Here is a 24,255-nt window from a genome sequence, read left to right on the forward strand (position 1 = left end):
TGTCTTAGTCATCGGGGCTTTTACCTTTTAATTTTACATTTATTTGTTTATTTAACTTAATGGTTTCTTGCATTTTTGTTCATAAATCCTGGAAAATGCCCTAACTTTGGGTTTATGAATGGAAAGCCAAGGTGGAAACACAATCCCTCAGGTACCTGGTCTTTCCTGGGACGTCCTGTGACCTGACCCAAGCTGGGGCCGGTTTTGTGATCGGTCATCTGGTCCCAGAAAACCCCTTCCTCTCTGGACCTCACTTCCCTTCTCTGTAAGGCCAGAAAGTTGGTGCTATTATCTTACCCACTTCTAAGCCTGACTGATTTTAGCCACAGCCTTGAGCGTTCTTGGAGGAACTCCTGCGGGAACACATGTGTCCAGTCTCACGAGGGAGGTGAAAACAAATCAACGTGTACCGACGCACAAATGTGCACTGTGGGAGACGCCGCGAGGAAGGAGCGTGTATCTTGGTGAGGAGAACCCGCCCAGGTGTACCTGGCTCCTGGGCCTCACGCACCCCGGGGAGCAGAGGGAACAGGTGCAGAGAGCAGTCTGCAGGGAGTTCACACGGGGCCGCACCTGCTGCCGACGCCCTTTCTCAGCGCTCTGCCCCACGAAGCCCCCGAATCTGCTCTTGGCCATGGTCCAGCAAGCGCTTCTGTGATTCCGCGCCAATATGAGCCTCGTGTTTGAGGAATTTTGACTAGGACCTGGAAAGAGTGGGAGCGTTTGGTGAAGCCAGCACGGTGGGTGACCATCACAGTCACCGTCACCTGCAGGGAGTAACTTCTGGGGCTCTCCTGAGCGTGAGGGAGACCCGGGCCCGCCCTGTCCAAGCACGCAGAAGCGGAAAGGCCGTCTTTCCAGCTGGGGTGAGCTGATTGTGTCTTGAAGGGGGTTCACAGCTTCAGCACAGGAAAGAAGGAGATGAAACAGTGTCCATAAAATTGATTTGAGATCAACGGTGAAGAGAAGTCAAATTATCTATGGAACTGGAGAATCTTAAAGGTCCTGAAAACTCACTTAAAAAAAAAAAAAAAGTCTGCTATTCTCCCTAACATGCTAAACCCAGGCTCTACTTATTAACAGGAAAAAAAAAACATCCAAACCATTTAAAATCCATACTTAACCTGATTAAACCATTTCCTTCCACGTTTCCTGGAATGCCTCCCTGGCGCTGACCGACTCCCTCTGTGGCTCCGCCGGTGTCGTGGGAGACTGGGGACTGGGCTCTACGTCGACCTTTAGCTGTGATGGCTGTGTGGTGATTACTTAACGTCTCTTGCAGGAAATACCCAGTTTCCACCTCAAACACAAAGTTTCACAGAAGCGGCTTCGCTTACTGATGTGACAGAGGAATCCACCTGTTTCTGCGGGTTGACGGCCACCCTTCCATCCTCTAATGGTCCCAGACGGAAGAACTCGCCGTCTCCTGCTTGTCTTTCGTGGAAGGAGGGGCTTGGACCAGCTACTTACCTTCAGTGCTCGTCTTGCACGGGTTTCTAGCCACACGGGTATTTTATTCTCCTTCCTAACTGGAAGACGCCAGCACCATCGCCTTTCGGAAGGCTTGTGTGTGACGCTCAGCTCACAGGTGAGGTTGAGCCAGTGCTGGGGAAGCTTGGGACCGACGACGGAGGGGGCGTGTCTCAGCGCGGGGACATCTGCTTCTCTCTGCTCAACACCCGTGACCTCATTCTGCGGCCCCTGCTCTTTCAACTCGGCCTGAACGCGAGGGGAAAACAGTTCCTTTTCCTAGTACGGCAGGGACATGGTGTCGTTTTCAAGACAACTCTAGAAAGAACCAAAGAACAGAAACAAGTGAATTACAGGGAAATTCATATCATAAACCTTCTTCGAGTCAAACTGGTTTCACTCCATGGATGCCCAGAGAACGTGGCAGCGTTTTCCAGGACAGAGTCTCCCCATTCGAAGAGAACCATCCCCTTGCCACAGAGAAACACTCAAAGCCGCTGGCTTCCTTCCCCCAGGCCCTTGGCTGCTCTTCCTCCTCAGGGACAGTCCCCGCTCTGCCGCCACGTACAGGCCCACGCAGACGGCTCCCAGGATTCTTGTCATGCAGTCCGTTGGACATTTTAGGAACCCACGGGGTAGACTGCCCTGAAAGATCCGCTTGAAGCACATCCGATTGTAGACTGTCTGAACATCTTCCATGTGGGAGACACGACGTTCACCTTCGCCGGTTCCCGGGGCTCAGGGGGCGACAAGGCGCTCGGGTGCCCACAGGCTCGGGCGACGGCCCCCAGCCCTCCCGGGAGAGCCCGGCAAGAGAGTCCACACGGGGGGCCGTGGCTGCCAACAAATGGCACAGACCACGGGGCTTGAAACAGCCGAAATCTATCCTCTCCCAGTTCAGGAGGCCGGAAGGCTGACGTTGAGGTGTCTGAAGGCGTCTGAAGTTGGGGTCCTGAGGGAGGGTCTTCCCTGCTGCAGGAGCTCCAGCTCGCGCTCACCTCACTCCAGGTCCCGCCTCTGTCTCTGCTCTGAGTGTCTGTGCGTCTTCTCGGATAAGAACACCAGCCACGGGATTTGGCCCCCCCCGGATCTCAGCCATATCTGCAGGGACCCTACTGCCCGCTGAGGTCACTTCCAGGATTCGGGGTACGTATGAACGCAGAGGCACTGTTTGCCCCGGGACAGGGCACCAAACCCTCCCCATGGTCGCTCTCATGGCAGTGGCCCTCTTTCCTTTGTGCACCGTTGACCCTGAGAGTCCTGCTGCCTTCTTCCACTCCCATGGGCTTTTCACCTTCTCCCGCTTGTGCCTTTAAGGTCCAGTTCCAGGGGAATGAGGCAGGCATCTTGCCGTCTCCCAGCCCAAGTCCATGACGTTTACAGCATTTCCATACGGTGACCTTGTTTGAAATTCTTTAATAGGGTCCATGTGAATTGTTACATATTGCAGATAAAATGTCCCAAAAGGGCCCATTAAAACGAGTAATGAATAATGCACCATATAACTGCCGACGATCTCTCTCCACTATTGTGCCATATTGGCAAGTTTTAGCCCCAGCCTCATCAAGAAATGTCCTGCCCTACAGTTCCTTTGTGTAGAGGACATTTAGACATCGATTTAATTTATTAGGAAGGCATCTGTTTTTGTTATTTTAGGATAGGATTGCATTTTGCCCTGCAGTCTGTAAAGGAGGAAAGAGAGCATGTGAATTCAGTGGTAAGAGTCTTCACTTTATGAACTCGGTAGGGCTACCGTTGACGGACGCTGGGTTCTCATCGATTTAGAAGCCCCGTGATATGGAAATAATTCACCTCCTCTCTGGAAAACGTGCGCATTAGGAAGTTCAGGATGTGGGGCAGGAGGACAGAGCGAGCACACGGTGAAGCCAGGCTCCATGCCTGTCGGGCTCCGGGCTTGAGACCGGCCCCTCCGTGCTGGACATCAGCCTTCGTCACAGTTTGTGTTTGAAGAGGGGAGATTTTCCAAAGGCGTCTGCCTGCCATGAAAGCCATGACCCACGTTGTCAGACTGAAGAAATAAAAGATCAACTGAAACAGTAGATATCCACAAGAGAAGACTACAGGACACATCGCAAGAGTTACCGTGGGCACTGAAATCACACCTGATTTTCGTTTTCTTTTGGCTTGTCTCTGTGTTCCAGAACTTTTACAATGAGTCAGCACGGCTTTGAGTAAGAAAAAAAATGCTAACTGAGAAATGCATCCCAAGATGTGCGTGCCTGACCTGGCCTCCGTGTGGCACAGGGTTTCTGCATGTGTGGCCCCCCCTTCCTCACCTGTGCCCTTGCTGATCCCTCTTCGGGGTTTGCTCGGCCCTCTGGGAAGCTGCGGGGAAGTGGCCCCTCTGTGCACGGGGACACGCTGCTGCAGACGGACCGCCCCCCAGCCCCAGGGCCTGACGCATGGCCAGCGCTGCACTGCTGGGCCCACGAGGCCACGGCACATCGGGCTTTTTCCGCGGCATCGGGCAATTACAGAAACACCAGTGATAACTATGAAATAATAACTCTGCGCCAGACCACTGGGAAGTGAAGTGAGCATTCCGCAGTGTCCCTAATCCCCTTCCTTCCATCCCTGCTGCGAGTGGTCCAGCAGCCTGCGCAGAACGGCGGAGTGAAGGAGCAGGGACAAAGGGGCCAGGCCTCTTGCTGAGCGTTTTGTGCCTGATTGCAAGGCACACCTGGGTCTCTTTATTTAGGCTCGTGCGCTCCTTTGTTTCCGCCTGCGTTTATATTTAGGTGTGCCTCCAAGTGCGAAAACAGCATTTATAAGCCTCCATCCGAACGTGCATACAACCGTTCCTGGGAAAATATCAATTTGTGTGTTTTTCCTCTTTACAGGAATCAGTACATACGAAAATAACTTTATATCTAAAAATGCAAATGTAACTTTCTCTCTCTAAATGAAACATTGCTATAAAAAAAATTGAAGCTGGTATTTAGTGGCCCCAATTTAAGCATGTTTAGCAAGAATAAAGAAATTGTGGTAATTTCTAGCTTCGAAACTCTGCATACCAGTACCTTGGCAACCGTCGGTGTCAATTATCCTAAGTATTTAAATATGTGCAGTTTGGAATCCTCCCTCCTCTTATCTTGGGTCCAGCGCCCTCTGGTGGATATTCCCTGAAGCTCAGCTCCAGGTGCCTGTGGCACAGGTGAGCCTGGGGTCTGGGCTGGAAGACCTCTGCCCTCTCTGCACACCTTTCACCTTGAGCTCGAGTCTCTATACATAGACGTTGGGTTCATCTTTTTCTTACATGTACTAAGTGCTTTGGAGAAAACACTGCCTTTCAGCTGAGAGTTCCCAAGAAAGGTACCCCAATTATATTAAGATTATCTTTTTAGCAAAAGGACTGTTCTGGTATGCTCCATAAACTAAATTTAATACAATAAAGCATGCTGGGGAAAATATTTAAAATGCAATCCAAGTTGACCTCTGAAAAGTTAATAAAAATGTTTCATAAAAAGGGAGAGAAGAGATGGTTACACACCAGAGATACAGCGCACTGCAAATATGTTCCCAAGTCTTATGATTATAACTCTTCCTCAAAATCATCACATTTTCTCTGTAATTCTTACAAAAGACTATAAGAAGACTACTACTTAAGGAAGAGAACTGGGCATCTCCCAGGCCCCCAGGACTCTGGCCACTTTATTGCTAAGAAGAGAGAGGAGACAAGACCCAGAGGATCTGGACTCATAGAATAAGAAGAGAACAGAAAAGATCCATATTTAAAGGGACCCGTGTGTCCAGATCTGCATATGGGGAGTTTGGGGGTTACTTGCACAGAATCTGTCCCAGTACGTACTGGATGAACCAGTTAACCCATTCAATCTTTTGAAGCTCTGCCAAAGAACGTAGAGCTCCAGAACTCACCTCCAGCTTCGACCCTGAAGGTGCTAAGGTTGTGCAGGTGCAGCCCGCAGAGGGAGGCCCTGCTGCACACGATTCAGGTCCGGACTCTGTCCTCCCCAGGGCCACAATCTGGAGACGACCTCGGGAACCAGTACTGGCCAGCTCAGCATCCTCACTTGACAGGGTCTGAGACCCTTTCACACTTGTGGGCAAATTAGACTTGACTGCTCACTGAGCCTGTATGGTGGTGGCCGGGTTCGCACCGTGGCCGAGATGACGGCTGTGCGAGGGGCCGCCTGAGGTCTTCAGATGCATAAACCAGCGTGGGAGCTGGAATAAGTTTCTGTGATGACTGAATCACGTGCTGCAAGCAGAGAGCCTGGCAAAGCCAAGGAATCAGAGTGAATTCTCAATAAATACTAGATCGTCTTGCTTTTTCCACGATTTGATCCCGAAGCCCACATTCTTTCTTCCGCCAGCTCTTCCGCTCTGTCTGCTGACCCCTCTGCGTCCATCCCGAGCCTCATGGAGCTCCTTGAACTCCACAGATGTTCTGTTTCACTCGTCTTCCGAGCGATCAACTTGCTGCCACCTGGTCCAGCGCTGCCCGTTCAACCCCCGGGACGCGCGATGTCCCTGCTTGCCGCTCCCAGCTCAGTTCAGGCCAGCCTCACCTGGGAAGCCTGCGGCACCCCTGCCGCTGCCCCTCTCCTCCCGGCCTTCCCGGCCCCCGGGCTTTCCTGATGGCGCTCTCAAGCCCGCCTGAAATTTGGCAGCCTTCTCACCAGCATATAATTCTTTAAGGGCAGTATTTCAATTCCTGTTGGTTTTTCTGTACCTTGAGATTAGACCAGTGCCTTCCCATGGTAGGAAGCACATTTAAACACACATGACATACACAACAAATAGGCAAACTGGTGTCATGCTGTTGGTAGTTTAAGAAAGATTATTACTTAATCTCCCCCCGACATATAACTGCCCCGAGAGAGAAGCCCCTATGGGAAGGAGCAGGGTTGTGGGAGGGGACAGACGCTGAGCCTGAGAAGCGTGCCCGGGGTCTGCAGGCCACTGGACAGGTGCGAAGACTTGATACAGAGGGAAGAGTATCCTCGGAGGGCTGCGCTGGGAAGATGGGGCATGCAGAAGGAACCAGATGAAAGCTGACTGGCCGGAGGCAGGAAGCACAGAGGAAGTGACGAGTAGAAGCTGGACTGTGTGGGTCACGAACGTGACTTTTGTACTCATTCTGAGAGCAAAGCAACAGGGAAGCGGCGTGTTTCCACGGGGCTGGGAGAAGGAGGGGGCACGCGGATGACTGCTGCCGTTGGCCGAGCATCATCGCGCTCTTGTGTGGACGACAGGTGGGCTAGCTGACAGCGCACAAATGCCTGTGGGGGCCGTTGGTCTGGTGGGAAACGGCATTTGTGTGGCCGGGCATCTTGGGTCCAGGACAAGGAAATGCAAGAAGAGCTCCTGCATTTCTGGCACGGACAAGTTTGAAGGCAGCAAGAGAGAAAATACCAGTTATGAAGGGGCTCTTGTGTTCAAATTTGGCCAAGTTGAGTTGAGTTTTCTCCCAGAGGAGCAGTTGAGGGCATCTCAACAATCATTGAGCACAGAGCTCTGAGGTCCACAGCAAAGGTTCGAGATAAAAAAATAAGTTTAGGACAGCAAGTTGACCAGATAAATATAAGAAAGAGCCTCTGAGTAGTATCAAGGTTCTATTTCTTGTGGATAATCAGAAAATGTATTGGGAGTTCCAATCATGTTGAAGAATTGTTATACTAGGATCAATTCACAAGTAAAATACAACCACTTTGGAAAATTGACTTGGCATTATTTGATAAAAATGGAGATCTAGAACTTTGCAATTTCTTTTTTTTTTTAAGATTATTTATTTATTTATTTATTTGTTGGAGAGAGAGAGAGACAGAGAGAGCAGGAGCAGGGGGAGCGGCAGGCAGAGGCAGAGGGAAAAGCAGGTTCCCTGCTGTTTAGGAAGTCTGATGCGGGACTCAATCTCAGGACCGTGGGATCATGACCTGAGCTGAAGACAGATGCTTAACTGACTGAGCCACTCAGGCGTCCTGAACTTTGCAATTTCTCTTCCAAGTCTATCTTAGATAGAGATGCAAATGTGAATTAGGATATATATTTTGTATAGTTGTGTGTTTGTGCGTGTGTGTGTGTATTTCCATCTGCATATATGAATGTTTACATTAATGACAGAATTGTTTGTAAGAGCCAAGAATCAAAACAATTAAAAAATCCAAATGTGGACATATCATAGAATAGACATACTTTGTGCAATATTAATTTAGTTGAATACTCTAGAAACACAGGCATAAATAATTTAGAATCTAGATCTAGCCATAACGACATAGATGAACCTTAAAAACAGTATTGGCAAACTAAGGAAGGCAGCAAATAATCCAGTATAGTTCTGTTCATATCAAGTTAAGAAACAGGGGAAAACTACATTGTACACAGTTCAGTAAACACAGACAGGTGAGGAGATTATAAAGAAGAACAAGGACATGGCGGTCACAGGCGGGAGGACTGGCTGCGGTCCCGTCGGGGAGACGAGGGCATCAGGGACACTGGTGAGGACCTACTTCTTGACCTGCACCTGTGCAATAACACTTCTGGTCTTCTTGGAGGACTGACACTGTTGCCATGACCTGCTGTCTGTCCTTCTCTATCCCTGAGAATAGTCCTTGTTCTAAAGTCTCCTCTGAGATTAAAATCATGAAGTGTTTGCACGGCCTGTCCTGCCCCTCCTTTTCCTTTCAACGCGTCTTTGTCTTTATATTGAAAGTGTGTTTAGGGGTGCCTGTGTGGCCCAGTCGGTTAAACGTTGGACTTTGGGTTTCAGCTCAGGTCAGGATCTCAGGGTGCTGGGATCGAGCCCTGCGTTGGGCTCTGCGCTCAGCAGGGAGTCTGCTTGGGATTCTCTCTGTCCCTCTCCCTCCCCCTGGTCATGCTCTCTCACTCTCTCTCTCTCTCTCTCAAATAAATAAATAACTCTTTCCTTAAGAAAAGAACAGCTATATGTAAAGTGTGTTTCTTGCAGGCGTGGGTAGCCAGGCCTTGCTCTTCAGCACAAGCTAATGATCCAGGTTTTCAGTAGGTATGATTAGAAGTTCCTGTGCTGTGATGAATGATACGGTCTGATTAAACTACCACCTTGACAGCTCTTCTGTGCCATCTGCCATGTCTTTGTTTTCCTCTATTTTCTTCTGCGGGTGTGAGGTCTGCCCGGCAAAGTCAGAGCCCCAGTGCAAACATCGGCCGACACTGTATCATTCAGGACTGGAAGGTTCACATTCTTTTTTTTTTTTTTTTTTTAAGATTTTATTTATTTATTTGAGAGAGAGAGCACACGAGTGGGGAGGAGCCGAGGGAGAGGGAGAAGCTGACACCCTGCTGAGCTCAGAGCCCAACGCAGGGCTCGATCCCGGGACTGCAGGATCCTGACCTGAGCCGAAGGCAGACGCTTCACCGACTGAGCCGCCCAGGCGCCCCTGGACGGTTCATGTTCTTAATTATTGAAGTGGTCTGACGGAATAATTTTTGTTGTGCAGAAACAAATGTTTTTTCACCTACAAGATGTCCGTGTTGGTGTCAAGGTAGCGAATTTATCAGAGTTTCTACAGCCTCACTCACGTTTCTTCCGAAAGGTACAGATCAGCGGAAGTCGGCCCGCCAACAGCACGCAGCGAGCAGGTGCGACAAGATGGCAGTGCGCCTCGATGCTGTCATCAACAGCATTTTCCCTTCCAGATGCGGGATCATTTCTTGCATCAGAGGCAAAAGGCAAAATTAGCTCCCCGAACAAAGCGGGTTCTTGATTGTGTGCAATTTAAAGTGACTTTGACAGTTAAACATCAGTGTTAAAATGTTTCTCTCCCAGGACTCCTCCTCCTGCCTCCATACTTCATTTATGGTCAATTTGGTAATTTGGGGACAGTTCATCTTTTCTTAGCTGTTCCTACCTCTGTGTTTTGTTTATGCTAATTTCCTTGTTCACTTTAATAGCACTTCTAAAACTCCGGAGCCTCTCGCGGAGTAAAAGCATTGTGCACAACCTCGCTATTTCTCACGTTCGCTGCCTCCCCTGTAGAAAGCCTTTTCAACACTCCCCGCTCTCGTGAGTTTCTGCCGATCATTGTTTTCTGTTAGCTTTTCAGCAGCACGTCTGCTTTCCCACCATCATTATATTGCTGCCTTATCCGTTCAATTAATTATGAATTTAAAGCTTTATAATGAGTCCAACTTGCTAGTTTTATTTTTCGAATGACCCTGTGAGACAGCAGTGAGCCCCCGTTCACACATTCAATAGTTTGCAAAATGAAGCCAGAGGTTCCATGAATCATCACAGTGAGCACAGTCCGTCCAGCCCCCGGATTAGAACTCAGAGCCCTGGTTTCCAGATCATTGCTACATTGTGTACTCCATGTGTATCATATGTACATAAAATATACGCAACAGTGAGCATAACCTGTACCATTAGGATCTGTAATCCCTGGCATTTCAGAGTCTTCGGTCCCTGGATGAGAGGAAGAGCAACACCGGAGTTTCCACCATGTGGTTAATGCAGGAACCTTCGTGCACTGAAGACATTCACATCATAACACGACAACAAAAGCCATGCTTGTTCTGACTTTTTGCTTTGACGGGACCATAGCTGAACCCTTGCAGCTCTGTGTTCTGACATTGTTTTGAAACTCTAAAGAAAGAGATTCCAAAATATCTTTCAATAAACCACTCCGGTGTTTATCCCAACCTAAAACCCTCACACTGTTACCCAAAGACATGCTTCTGTTCTTGTCATGAGAACTAATGTAGTTTTTTTTAAATGTACCATTTTAAACTACCAAACTCTCCTTTCAATGTGGGTCAGGCTAGTTATGGCACTGAATCTTGGTCTGGCCTGTTTCCACTGTGCAGTGTCTCCACAGCTGGGTGGGGGGAGTGCGCCCCTTCTCTCTAGCACTCGGGCTGAGTGTGTGTCAACATGGGATCCTTCCCAATTTTGTTGGAATTACTTGGGGAAGCCTTGTGGAGAGCTTTGCATCTTTCCACGCGAAGGTCTTAGTACGCTCTCCAGGGGCTCAGATTCCTGGCAGACGCTCTGTGTTTAACTGAGTTATATCATCCATAGCTACAAATTCATGCAGGCATAATCAGTACCTTTGCAATTAATGAAGCAGGCGGGGCAGGCTAGAAAGACTCTGCCTTGTTTCTGTTTTCTAAATTTTCATTTCTGTTAATGATGATTTCAACTCAGTATAAGTCTTACCATTATTTTAGCTGTCCCTTATTTGGTGTAGATCCTACTATCAAAGGACTTCTTTCCCTGAACCACGTTAAAGATCAGCTTCAAAATGTATGTCCCTTTAAGGCCAGTGGGACTCTTTTCTCTAGCATTTTCTAAATTTGGTGAACCCCATTCCCGCTGAGATGAACCATTCTCGCACATTACTTTTAATAACTTTGATGAAAGCAATAAAGAAAATACAATAACTATATAATGCAGAAAGTATGACAAACGACTTAAGACACACCCAAAACCTCCCCAAATATCTTAAGCCTACGTGTTTAAGGTTTGGGTGTTTCAGTTGATACTTCAATGAACTGGAAAATCTGTAGACTTTTAGCATAATTTCACCAATCACTTCTTTTTTTAAATTTAAATTCAATTAGCCAACGTATAGCACATCATTAGTTTTTGATATAATGTTCACTGATTCATTAGCTGCGTATAACACCTGGTGCTCATCAAGTCACGTGCCCTCCTTAATGCCCATCACCCAGTTACCCCAACCCCTACCCAGCTCCGCTTCCTCAACCCTCAGTTCATTTCCCGGAGTCAAGAGTCTCTCATGGTTTGTCTCCCTCTCTGATTTCTCACCAATCACTTCTCAGGTGATTTTAAGAAATTCAAGAGTCAACTACATACTGATAATAACATAAAAGATGAGAACCTTTTTTCCAGGCAATGGGATACTCCCACAAACTATTTTTCCTTCAATTCTTCTCATTACACTTTACCGCTCAAAACGGAAGCCATCTATGATGGGCCCTTTTAGCCATCTTGACAGCACAGTTCTGTTTTTTTTTATTTTTTTTCAGCTTGTTGATGGAAAAAATATCTACGTCATAACAACCCACTATTTATTGGTCAAAATCAAAAATTCGACTTTAGATAACATCCTGCCTAATTGTGAAAAAAAGTGTTCTTGTGCTAGCTAAATAAAAACGATTTTAAGTAGCATACTGGGCACGTTAGGGAAGAACAGGCATTTCAATGTGATCTGAGCAGCTTCTTGTCTGATCAGTTGAATGGGATCCGATGTGTTCTTCGACTCATCAGTCACACTAAATCTCTGTCAGGATCTATGCTCCAGACTCGGGAGATGGTGCCCATACAGGAGTGGTCACAGGTACCCTATAAATGACTTCACTTTTCACACTGAAGTTCAGACCCTAAACGTGTTATATTGAAATTTTGACTTTAAAAACATCAGTTGATAACCTCTTCCTTATGACGAGGATCCGACGCAGGATGTAGCAGCCCGGGGAGCTCTGTGTGACCCCAAACACAGGCCAACAGTACAGGTTCAGAGACGTCGTTGTCCGTTCTTAGTTCTCATAGTCAGAGCTGGATAGCTTCGATTCTGTTTTTGCTTATCATTGAAGAGTGACCCCACGGCTCCCATGCGACAAAATGCACATTTTAATCGTTTCCCCGGCCCCCACAGGCTATTTGTTTTCAAGTTAAATGAAACTTCTCCCTGGCGACTCCTAGCACTGCCTCCACTGACCTTCTCTAGGGTTTTCAATCTTGGCTGTGTTTTGGGGACATGGCCCTATTAATTTGTACTTTATACAAGAGTTAGATTATTCCGTCCTTAATTATACTGTGTCAGTTTCCCGGCTCAGTGATCTGTAATTATGGAGGTCTTTCCTTATGAGTGGGTGCCATGTTGGTATCTTTCCATTCTTGAGAAACAGTTTCTATTCTGGGAAATGCAGATCTACTTCCTTCAATTTCTGTTCCTTCAGGATACTTGGATGACTTCTTCCTGAACCTAGTAATTTAATGTCCATAACTTACACCAAAATACACGCTTCGGAACTTCTTGCTCCTTAGGTCAGCTCACAACGTCGTGAGTGACAGGTGACGACTCCTCTTGGAGGCTGTTGTTCATTATTTCCCATCATTCACCAGGTCATCAGTAAAGCCATGAAATGCGATCAGTGGAGATCTTTGCCTTTTTTGAAGGGTTCTTTTCTATTTTGCTTTATTTTATCTTATGTTTATAGGACTCAGGAGCCTAGTTTCTTTCCTGGAAAATGAAATGTCAGGAAGGAAGGTCCTAATCCTATAGCATTTTTTTTCTGCTTTCAGTTCAAACTATATTTCAAAATTGGTTTACATGTAGAAATAGAAAAAAAAAGTTAACTGTTTTTGCTTCTTAAATTTCTCACAAGATATTTCTATGTGATAATTTCCGTCACTCAAGGCTAAGTGATATTCAAATAAATCAATGGCCCAAAATGACTTAAAATGTCACTTTCACTTTTGAGACTGTTTCATAAGTATCTTAATTTCTCTCCAACATCAGGAAGGAAAGACTTTAAAATGCCTTTAATTTTCACAACATATCTCATAGTTAATCAATTTTACAAATACATTTTTTAAAATATATTTTGACCACTTCACACAACTTCATTTTCTTCTATGATTAAGTGGTGAAATGATAAATACATCTCCTCACATAAAGAAAGACACATGAAAGATTTCAGGACACTTCACTTTTCAAATTAATTTTTAATAAAAATAACTTTTTATTTAATATTTATTTATTTATTTCACATTCTGTCTCTAAATAATGTTTCTTCTTAGTATCAATGCTTAAATAAAATAAGAAAATGGGAAAATTATCTAAAGAGTTCATTCCCTTTTGTTCCTGATACTGAAAGGTTTATAATTAACTTCTATCTATTTTTCAAAGATGAAGTCATACTATTTGCCACTTTTAAAAATCAGTACTTATTCTTAAAATCCAGTTTGAGTTTAATCACTTAAATAAGGGGAAGTTATTCTGGGGGGAGAATGCATTTACTCAATGTGTTGCATTAAATATACATTTTACTTTAAAATCTTAAATTATGTTTTTCTTTTTCCTGATTTACCATTGTTCAAGGTGTTTTATTGGCTTTAATGAGATGAAAATGTGTCCATAAAGCACAGACATTTTTCAAGCACCCTGAACTCCTCGTGCATAGGTGTGGTGACCCCAGGAGCTGTAAGTTTGACAGCATTATAATTTTTTCTATACATCAATTTCTTTGCCAATGACATTGACGTTTTTTGTATAAAATTTTTTTCCAGAATATTCATATGTTTCCTAGGCACTCATGTTACCTCTACTTAATTTTATTCATTAACGTGGTCTTCATGGAATATGCAAGGATGTGCCTTCTTTGCTTTAAAAAAATTATCCTCTGGGGCACCGTAAACAGGCATCATGCTTCACACTGAACAAAATATCTCGAATTAATACTTATCTTCCGAGGACTTCCAGCTGGGAAGCACAACTTGCCATTTATATTCTCAGCGGGGCCGTGAGAAGCTTTACAAGTGAGAAGCTAGAGGTTAAATGTCTCGGTCACTTTTCCAAGGCATTCCTAGAATTAAGCTTTCCACTGGAATATTTTAAGACTGAATTTGTATTTGTGTGAGAAGTCCTGCCATGCCTGTATTTGCACACAAACACAGGAAACGCACTGACTCCCCCAAGTTACTGCATTGGGTGAAAGAGCTGAACTGGACAGAATAGAATATTAAATTCATTCCTTATCAAAACGGAGCATTATTCATTTGGAATCGACTCATTCCAAAGTTTTCTTTGGTGAAGCAAAGCTGATACTCATATAATGCATGTTAATATCTTAAACGGTATATGTAATGACATTTCAAAACACAAGAAAGTATTTGTTTTCAGATACCCTGAAATATTTTAGAAGCAGAGCAAATAAAGGTCTAAATTATCTCTTTTTTATTTATTAATGACAAATAGCTACCAAATAACGTGGTTAGCACGACTTTGTTTATATCTGATAATGATCAGCTATTTTTGAAACTATCCTGTAATTTAGAACCTCCTACTTCAGTATTGTTTTCCTTTACATGTTTTCTTATTAAGGCAAATTAATTTAATTCACCATTTTTATCCACCTTCAAATAACTACTCATCCTCACTAGGAGACAGTGACAAAAACCCTGGTGTGACTCCTGGTCACACAGTGGTAATCGAGGAGATCTTGGGTCATTCCCTTAAACTATCTGGCCGTCTTCTCTTCAGCTGTAAAGTAAAAAAGATGCTATCTGGATGATTTCAGAGTTACTCTGAATTCCAGAAGTCTACACAGTCACACTTCACGCCATCCTTGTGTGTCCCAGATGCACGATCTCTTCTTCAATTCTTCTAAGGTGACGTGGTGGACAGCTACGGGGATCCAAAGTGAGAGAAGAAGGAAGAGTCATGTTCTTCTTAAAAAAAAAAAAAAGCAAGAAAAAAGGTAAGGAGAAATGGACACAGAGAGGGAGAGAGAAGAAGGCCTGGAAGTGGAGGGACCAGCCTCGGGTCCTCCAGGCCCAGGCCCCTGCACCTCCTCTTTAGGGACATGACGCTTCCCAACATTTGTCTACTCGTGTCCTTCTTGGTCGCTAAAGGCCAGCTACGTGCAGTGGGCTTCTGTGCCTTGCAGGCAACAGCCTTTGATAAAAACAGATGGAAACTGTAAGAAGGTGCATCACAGGAAAGACAGAAAGCTGGGGTGCTTCCTGCATGGACGGCGCCCATGTGAGCCGTGCAAGCCCGCGGACCCACACACTAAGTGTTGCCCATCTTGCTTGTGTTTCCTGAGACTTACGGAACCCCCAAAGTATGAGATACGTCATTAAATTAATGACAGGATTCATGTCACATTACATGTAATGTAATGTAATGACACATTACAGTAAGTGTGTCTTCAATTGTAAGACAAATCCAGATCCCAGATCCCTTAAACCCATAGAGGACACCCTCAGGGTGGAGAGACTGTCACTACGGCTGTCATCAAACAAACGAGTATTTTGAGAACATGGTGGCCCTTCTTTCATTTCTTCCTGCCTTGAAAGAGACTTTCTGAAATCGAAGTAAACATTTTAAACTGAATCATACAGTTGGTGAGACTGCACTGTCCTCTGAGACCCTAAGCCTTCCAATTTTGTGTTTTTCCTATTGTTTCCTTTTTTCCCCCAAACAACTCGAGATGGAATTTGTTGAGTTTTACAGCAGCTATTAAACCAACCAAGAGCAGCTATCAATAACCTTCCTCTTTGGAGAAGAATTTCTTACCTTCCTCAACTATTGCTTCTCATCCTGACCTTGACCTCTCCACAGACCCTGGTATTGGAGGACACCTGTGGTCTGTGGTTGTGCTAACCACAGAACCCGATCTCCTGAGGGGCTGGAAGCTGGCGCATTTCTCCGGCGCTAATGGCATGCTTGGAATCATAAAAGATATGCTTTACCCAAGCTCTTGGTTCTGCATTTTTGTCATTGTAAATAAGAAAAAGTGAGTGGAAAACCTGAACTGTATCAAAGGGCGTCAACACAGAACTTAAATGCCTTGTTACTGCACATTTGTAATATGTGGGAAGTCTCGCCTTAGTGCGGGCGCCGAGAGCACCACTGACTCCGTGGAAACTGTTGGTTTAAGATCATTTGGTCTCTTGAGTATGGTTCCAGTTATTTGTTGTTGACTGAAATAAAGTCTCTTTATATTTTAACAACTGAGGAACATATAAAAGCATCAGTGACCTTTGAACCTTTGCAGTTCAGAGACATTGGAGGAGTGGGTGAAGGGAGTCAAAAGGTAAAAAGTTCCAGTAGTAAGATAAATAAGTCCTGGGACTGTAATGTTCGGCATGGTGACTATCGCTAATAATACTGCATTTATATTTGGAAGTTGCTCAGAGAGTAGATCTTAAAAGTTTTCATCACACACACACACACCCAAAAACAAAAACAAACAAACGAAACTGAGTTGATGAATTCTGACTAAACTTAATTTGGTGATCATTTTGCAATATCTACATATACGGAATCATTATGTCGTACGCATACTAACATAACGTTACATGTCAATAATACTGGGAAAGAGCGAAGACTATTGAAAGCACAGTCAAATCAAATAGATGTCTCCTGTGTTTAAAAATTTTATTTATTTATTTGACACAGAGAGAGAAAGAGCACAAGCGAGGGGAGCTACAGGCAGAGGGAGAGGGAGAAGCAGACTCCCCGTTGAGCAGGGCGCCTGATGTGGGGCTTGATCCCAACACCCTGAGATCGTGACCTGAGCTGAAGGCAGACGCTTCACCAACCGAGCCACCCAGGTGCCCAAATCAAATAGGTGTCCTCCTGATGCAAATACTCACCTATTTTTTGTTTCGTTAAGATTATTTGCAAGAAGGAAAAAAACCTCTAAATATTTTCTTTCGCATCAAGTTAGAAGAGTTAATTATGTTGTTACTGCCTGTTAAAGTCCTATTTTGAAAGGTAAGGAAGGCTTGCTGGAGATTCTTGCTCAGAAATCATGTACTCTGTTTTCATCAGAAGGAAGATATTTTAAACCAGGGGCTTTTAGAATTAAAAAATAAAAAAATGCCTTCCTTTTCAAAACAGAGTCTGTTGTACATACATTTTGAAACATATTCCCCCAAATAAAGAGCACATGGTCTGATATCAATCCTCCAGAGAACAAAATACTCTGAGCGAGTAGTTGTAATGAATAAGGAAGGTAAAGTTTTTACCAGGTGCAAAGAAATTGAAGGAAAGAAAAGTAGCAAAGAAACCAGCACCAAACATAGATAACAGGCTTGAGAGTGGCCATCCTTTAAAGGCCTATTCTAAATAATTGATGATGAGCTAATTAATAGTGAATTTTGTGTCTCTTATAATGACTAACATTGGTGAAACCGAACCCTAATAAATATCACATTAGCTATTGAAAAGTTCATTTTCGTCAGTATCACTAACCCTGCCCTCCAACATCGGCATAAATTATTTCTCTGAAGCTGAAAGATTCTTGCTCTCTTTTCTCCTGTAAAAAGGGTCATTGATTGTTCCTACAACCAATAACTTTTGCGTGTTTATATAAATAACACAAAATTATTGTCAATACTGAGGTCACACTGTTTAGTTATAATTCTATGAATCCAATTATACTGATAACGAATTTTTTAAATGACACTTTAAATTTAAAAGAAAATTTGTACCTTATCTTAATGCCGTCCTTTTTAAAAAGCAGCTAGGAAACACCGCTCCTTGGAGCTGAAATCTGAATTAACATACAGGTAGCTTTATAATATCAATCATCCACTTGCTGCCTAATTTTGCCTGGACATTTATTTATTTATATCAGAAATAGATATTTCTAAGTTCTGATGAGCTGTATTTAGAAAAGGTAATCCCAGTAGCATGGAGTGAAGAACGTCCCATAGGTGACATGCTTCTGTGCTCAGATCCTCATTCAGAGGCTTACATTCAATATTTTTGCAGGATGAAATAGAAGAACGGTGGTCCTGGCTGCAATAAACCTTACACCAAATTATTCTCTAGAAGTTAGTAAGTTAGGATGATATAAAATAATAAGAACTATCTCTGCTGTTTTTCTTGGTGACGTCTATGCAAGTTACCTCTTGAATACCTCAGAGCCGTAATGAGTATCATTTGGTTAATTTGTCTGATGGTGGTCACGGTGCTTTTACCCTTTAATATTTTGAGTGTTTTTAAAAATGAATTCTATAAAGCCATAAAAGAGATATTGATAAAACATCTTGAAGATTCTTCCGATGCTGCCAAAGTTGTTCTTGGGCTATTTCTTTATCCATTATGCAAATATTTCAGCTTATTAATAATTAAAATAGCAACACATTAATAATTAGGATCTCCATTACAAATCTGACCTTTAATTGAATTCTATAAGAATAGCCTGAAAAATGAGCCTCTTGATTTATGCTCAGAAGAAAGGTTAAACACCGTTTTCCTAGTCAGTGGAGGGCTCCTCCTTCTTGCTAAGCCAGCACCGCTCAGGGAAGGCGATTCCGCAGGCACGTTTCCCCATTATGCTCCCCTTTTACTAATGAGCCAACAAGGGTGCAGAATTTAGAAGCCCATCCGTGGTCTGCTCTATGGTCTCACTTTCCTCGAACAGTTCGGGAAACTAACCCTTTCCAAAGGTTTAAAAAACAAAACTAGATATGAGTTGTGTCTACACAGAGCTCTCCGTGAGGCATTTCAAATGAGTTCAGTCAATTCAGACACAGGCCTGGGGAATCCAATCAATCAATTTGACTGCGTTTTTTTCTCATTTAATTAGTCATTGAAGTACAGTGATTGACTGGATCCCTTGTATAGACACAGCTTTTCTTACATACACAAATTCACGTGGGCAGACCTTGCCAAACGGGGTTATCCTCTGAATTTAGCCGTGCCCCTGTTTGGAGACAGCATCTGGGACCTCACATCTGTGGGGACGTCAGTGGGGGGCTTGTGTCACGACAGACAGAATGACACGGAGGGGCCTTGGCTTTCTTTGTCCTCCACTTGAAGAAGCTGGGTTGTCACAGCCCCGAGCCACCTCCCTCGTCCTCGTCCTGCGGTCGCTCGGCACACAGAGGTCACCCCCCCTTCCAGCACTTTGCCCACAGTCAGAATCCGAGGTGGGGACGGGGATATTTTGTAAGTGGGGAAAAGGTGACGTCCTCACCCGTTACACAGACAGAAAGCAGATTTGCTCAAAATTCAGTGCATCCAGATGACGGCGAGCAGAGGGGCCGAGCCTGGGGAGCAGGCTTCCCTCCCATCGCTCCTGGGGCTCTGGGTTCCGAGGGAACCTGCTAGGTGGCCGGGACACTCCGCTGTTGCCTCGTATTCCCTCTCCATGTGTCACCAGCACAATCACTCATTCCATGCAAATCGCTGCTCGGGACGCAGGTTTCCATGACACACAGAGAACACTGCGACGTGAAAGGAAGCGACTCTCGGACTGAGATTGTGTTAAGGAGCTCCGATTTATGGTGTAAAAGAGCTAAGGAAGGAGGAGTAAAAATTGTCAGCTTACAGATAGTTTGTTTGGCCTGCATATTTTTTATTTAAAAAAATAATCATCATCAAGGTTTAGGTGTGAAAATCACACAGTTATGGTTATTTCTAATATATTTGGGTTTCTTTTACAGATTTTTAAAACTTATTTATCTGAGCGAGAGCGAGCAGGAGTGGGGGCAGGGTGGGGAGAGAGAGAGGGAGAAGAGGGCTCCCCACCGAGCAGGGGGCAGGATGTGGGACTGGATCCCAGGACCCTGAGGTCATGACCCGAGGCTAAGGCAGACGCTTTGCCGCCTGAGCCACCCAGGCGCCGCTGATAGATTTGTTCTTTGACTTTTAATCTGGAGGTGCAAGTGAATTACCCAGCACCATATGGTATTAGAGAGTCTGCCTCCGACTGTATATTCACCATTACCAGCGAGTTTCACACATTCCTGTGCTTTTGTGATGTTAATTACCTCCTTTTAGTTCCACTTTAAGCATGCCCTTGGATGGAGCAATTTCACTTCCGCCTATTTACGCAAAGGAAATAAGATCAGTATCTCAAGGAGACAGGGGCCTCCCCTGTTCATTGCGGCATTATTCACAACAGCCAAGACCTGGAAACATCTTAAGTGGCCTTTGACAGACGAATGGATAAGGAAAATGCTGTATACATATACCATGAAATATTACTCAGCCATAAATAAAAAGGAGGAGAAATCCTGCTATTTGCAGCAATGTGGATAAAACTTGAGGGCATTAGGCCAAGTGAAATAAATCAGTCAGAGAAAGAAAATTACCGTGTGATCTCATTTATATGTGGAGTCTGAAAAAACAGAATGCATAGAAACAGAGTGTGGATTGGTGGTTGCCTGAGGCCAGGACGGGCGTAGGGGGAAGGGGTGAGGGGTCAACATCCAGTTCTGGGATGGGTGAGTTCTGCGGATGGGAGGAACAGCCTGGTGGCTGCAGTCAACACTGCATTCACGTTTCAAAGTTGCCAAGAGAGTGAATTTTACGAGTTCTCAGCAGGCACATAGACAAAGGGGAACTACAGAGCTGAGAGATGTTGCAGCGATCCTTTTGCAATATACATGTGCGTAAAATCACTACATGGACCCCCGCAATCAGAGAATGTTATATGTCAACTACGTCTCAATTCAGCTAGAAAGAAATCTTAAAAAAGGAGAGAGATTACACAGTTAAATTTGAATTTCTGCATTCTTTGAGAACATTCAGGGAATTTGGCAATATTAGACCCTCTCTTTTGCATGGAATTGACCCAATTTGCATGGAGGTGTGTCTCTTCTAGAAGGTTCCCAGTAGGCCCTCTTGGTTCATTTCGTGCTGTCTGTGTGCTGTCTTTAGACACCTGGATTTGAATCTAAACGTACCTGCTGCCAAGCTCACTGACCTGCTGGCTCGCAGACCTGTCCTAAACTGCACAGGCAACTTCTGCTCTCTCTCCCGGAAGATCAGCTGGGAAGAGGTCACTCCCATGTCTCCTTTCAAAAGATTATCTAGGGGCCTCGATTATCTCCTCATGACGTAGCCTTCACTTCACATCCCCTCCCTGAAAGGATTGCATTAAATTAAATTCTAGGAAATGCAACAAATTAGTTTTCTCCGTGCCGGACGTAGAGTCACAAAGGCAGCTCTTACCTCACCGAAAGAGGTAACTCAGAGTTTACTTGAACAAGTGATTTGTCGGCGTTGCTCGGCACAGCGACAAGGAGAGCTGGCATCGTGAACGTCATGTCCTTTCTCATCCCTTCTCAGTGTAATTCCCAATTAGAACACGGCAAGCTCCCAAAGAATTGCCCATCCTGGTCAAAGATCGCTTGAAAATGAGTATTTCCCAGCTTTACACTCATTCTATGAATACTTCATTATTATAAAGGTATTAATATTAATGTGGCGTTTATCACACACAATCAACTTTGGATGAGGCCACTTATCTATCGTCCCAGACGAATAATAATTCGTGTTGAACACGTAGATAAGACTGGTAATTTAGTTAAATGAATGGCTGCTCTGATGTTACTCCCGAGAGGGAGGGAAGGCTGGATGATGGGAGCACGAGACGTAGCCTCTGGTGCGTCTCCCTACCTTTCCAGACAGGTGTGTGCTGGCCGCGCACAGGTGGGGCGGAGGTGGTGCCGGCCTGTAGGAGGCCATCACCGTGGACAGGGCGCAGGGTGGCCTGACCTGCGCAGTCGGAGCGGGCGGGCCGCCGTGTAGGCCGTTTTGTTGCTGTGCTCACATTCTCTACAAAGCACCTTTCTCTTTATTCCTGTAGCGAGGGGCACCGTGCCTCTCCGGATGCTGGTGGCACGCGGCTCCCGGACACGGAGGACGAAGGGGACTCGGGGCCAGGGCTCTGCCCAGCTGGGACACTGCTGGTGGGCGGACAGGGCCACCGACCTCGAGTCTGTGACACGAGGCTGCTTTGCAGGTGACGGGACACGCTGTCTGTGGAAATCCTCTAAATTTACAGAAACCACGCAAATACTGGTGCTGATATCTTGCAGGGAAATCGGGTCTGTGCAGGGCGTTACCGTCTCGATTCCTTTTCACAATTAACTCATTAATCGTGGTATCTCGAATATATTGCAGATGGCTCTGCAGGGTGTGTGTGTGTGCACACGTGTGTGTGTGCACACGTGTGTGTGCGGAGGGAGAGAGAGAAATCTACAGGAAACAATCCTTCTATCGAACAAACAAAAGGAGTCACGTGGCATCAAGTTTCCGTTAAGGATATGTTGTAGGACACGGGGAAAATACACGAAGACTGCTTCTGACAAGGCTTTCTCTTATAGAAACTGAGCAGCTCATAAACATAGCCTCGTTTTTTCAAGGGCCAATTAAAAGGTCACCCTTGAGATAAGCAGGTCACAATGTTCTCATGAGCTTCGCCCCGTTGGAAGGCCGCGTTCGGACCAAGCCCGTTGCCCACCCAAGTCTGGCTTTAAGCTATGTTGGGTGCGGTCCTTCCCGCCGGAGCCTATGGGGCGCCTCGGTCCCGCAGACATCCGGGAGCCCGCACCTCCCTCTGCAGGGACCGGGAGGCCAGCATCACCCCTCCTCTCTGCCCCCTCAAGGCTCTGGGTTTCCACGCGGCCGATGTTTGCTTTCCACTGCTTTTGCAAAAAACCCTAACTGAGAAACCGAAAACGGGTAATGAACTGGGTCAAGCGCGATTGCGATACAGTTGATGTCACCACACGGCACGTGCTGTTAGCTCTGCTTCGGTTCTCGTCCTGCTCCCTGTGTCTCACAAACAACGCGGCAGAGATGCGAGTTGACCGTCTGTCTTTCCTTACTTCTATGTCAAGGAGTATTTCAACAAACGCGATAGCACGACTCTGTTCATGTACTTATCTGTGTCTGTGACTGCAAGTGAACAGAAGTTCTCCAATTATTTATTAAGTGAATAAATGCATTAAATGGTCCCAATATGGATTTCTGTTGACCTGCATCGCAAGTCCTGTAAGGACGCAGAGTGTAAATTGGCGGCAAAACCATGAACGTATCTAGTTCATGTTTGGTCATGTAGTAGGTTTAATTTTCCTCACCAAAAATCCCTGCTGAACAAAATGTAACCCAAATGGGCGTACTCTACGTTTTTGAAGTGATACAAGCAGGAGGCAGCATTTTTACGCCCCGAGGACCTGACCTTCCTACTTTTTTTTTCTCTCAAGACAGGATCCTCTGTCTAACAGGGACCCTTTTTGAAGCGAAGGAGTGAAAACCTCCCCAGACCCAGCTTGCGTCTTCGTGCATCTCACTGGCCAGAAGAGCGTCAGGGCAGCCCTCTGGAGGGGGTGTGTGCCTTCCGCGGAGGGGGGGGTCTGTCACAGGAAGGGAGCTCATCTAGCCTCAGCCACAGTCACTCGACCCCCCCAGGGCACGCTCTATGCATTGCATCCTCTGTTGCTTGTTTGTTTTACTTACTTTTCCCCTAAGAAAACATTTAACATAATTTTTAAATTTTTTAATTTAAAATTCAATTTAGTTAACATATAGTGTATCATTAGTTTCAGGGGTAGAATTTAGCGATTCATCAGTTGCTTATAACACCCAGTGCTCATTCCATCACGTGCCCTCCTTAATACCCTTCACCCATTTACCCCAACCCCCCACCCCCTCCCTTCTGTAACCCTCAGTTTATTTCCCAGAGTTAAAAGTCTCTCACGGTTTGTCTCCCTCTCTGATTTCATCTTATTTTATTTTTCTTTCCTTTCTCCTATGTTCATTTGTTTTGTCTCTTAAATTCCACATACAAGTGAAATCATATGATATTTGTCTTTAAAACTTTCAAAGTCAACTAACCTCAGAATTTTAATAATTCATAAACATAGTTTTCATAATTTGAATTTAAAAGAGTAAAATATATATTTTATTCCAAATCTGTAACATAGCTAGGTAGATGTCTAACACCTGAAAATACTTAAAAATCCAGTTTACCTTGCCATTTTTACGGTTTGTTCATTTTTTCTTTCTCTGAAAATCTATAATTTAATACTTTACTTCAAAAACAATGAACTCCCAGTACATAGATTTCATTGTGTTGAATTCAACATTTATTACCAGTGTGGAGTGCAAGAACTCGCGGTCCTCGGAGGGAGGGAAAAGCTAGAGAAGCTTCTGAGCACATCAGTTAGTGGAATTGATTCATGAAAAACCAAAGGAAACTTACAAATACTATAATTTGACACAGGTACAGGTGAGCTTAGAGGAGCACGGATACGAGACCCCTGCG

This window comes from Ursus americanus, chromosome 19 (genome assembly GCF_024610735.1).
Source record: "Ursus americanus isolate L20-20 chromosome 19, mUrsAme1.1.p, whole genome shotgun sequence".
Classification (NCBI taxonomy): domain Eukaryota; kingdom Metazoa; phylum Chordata; class Mammalia; order Carnivora; family Ursidae; genus Ursus; species Ursus americanus.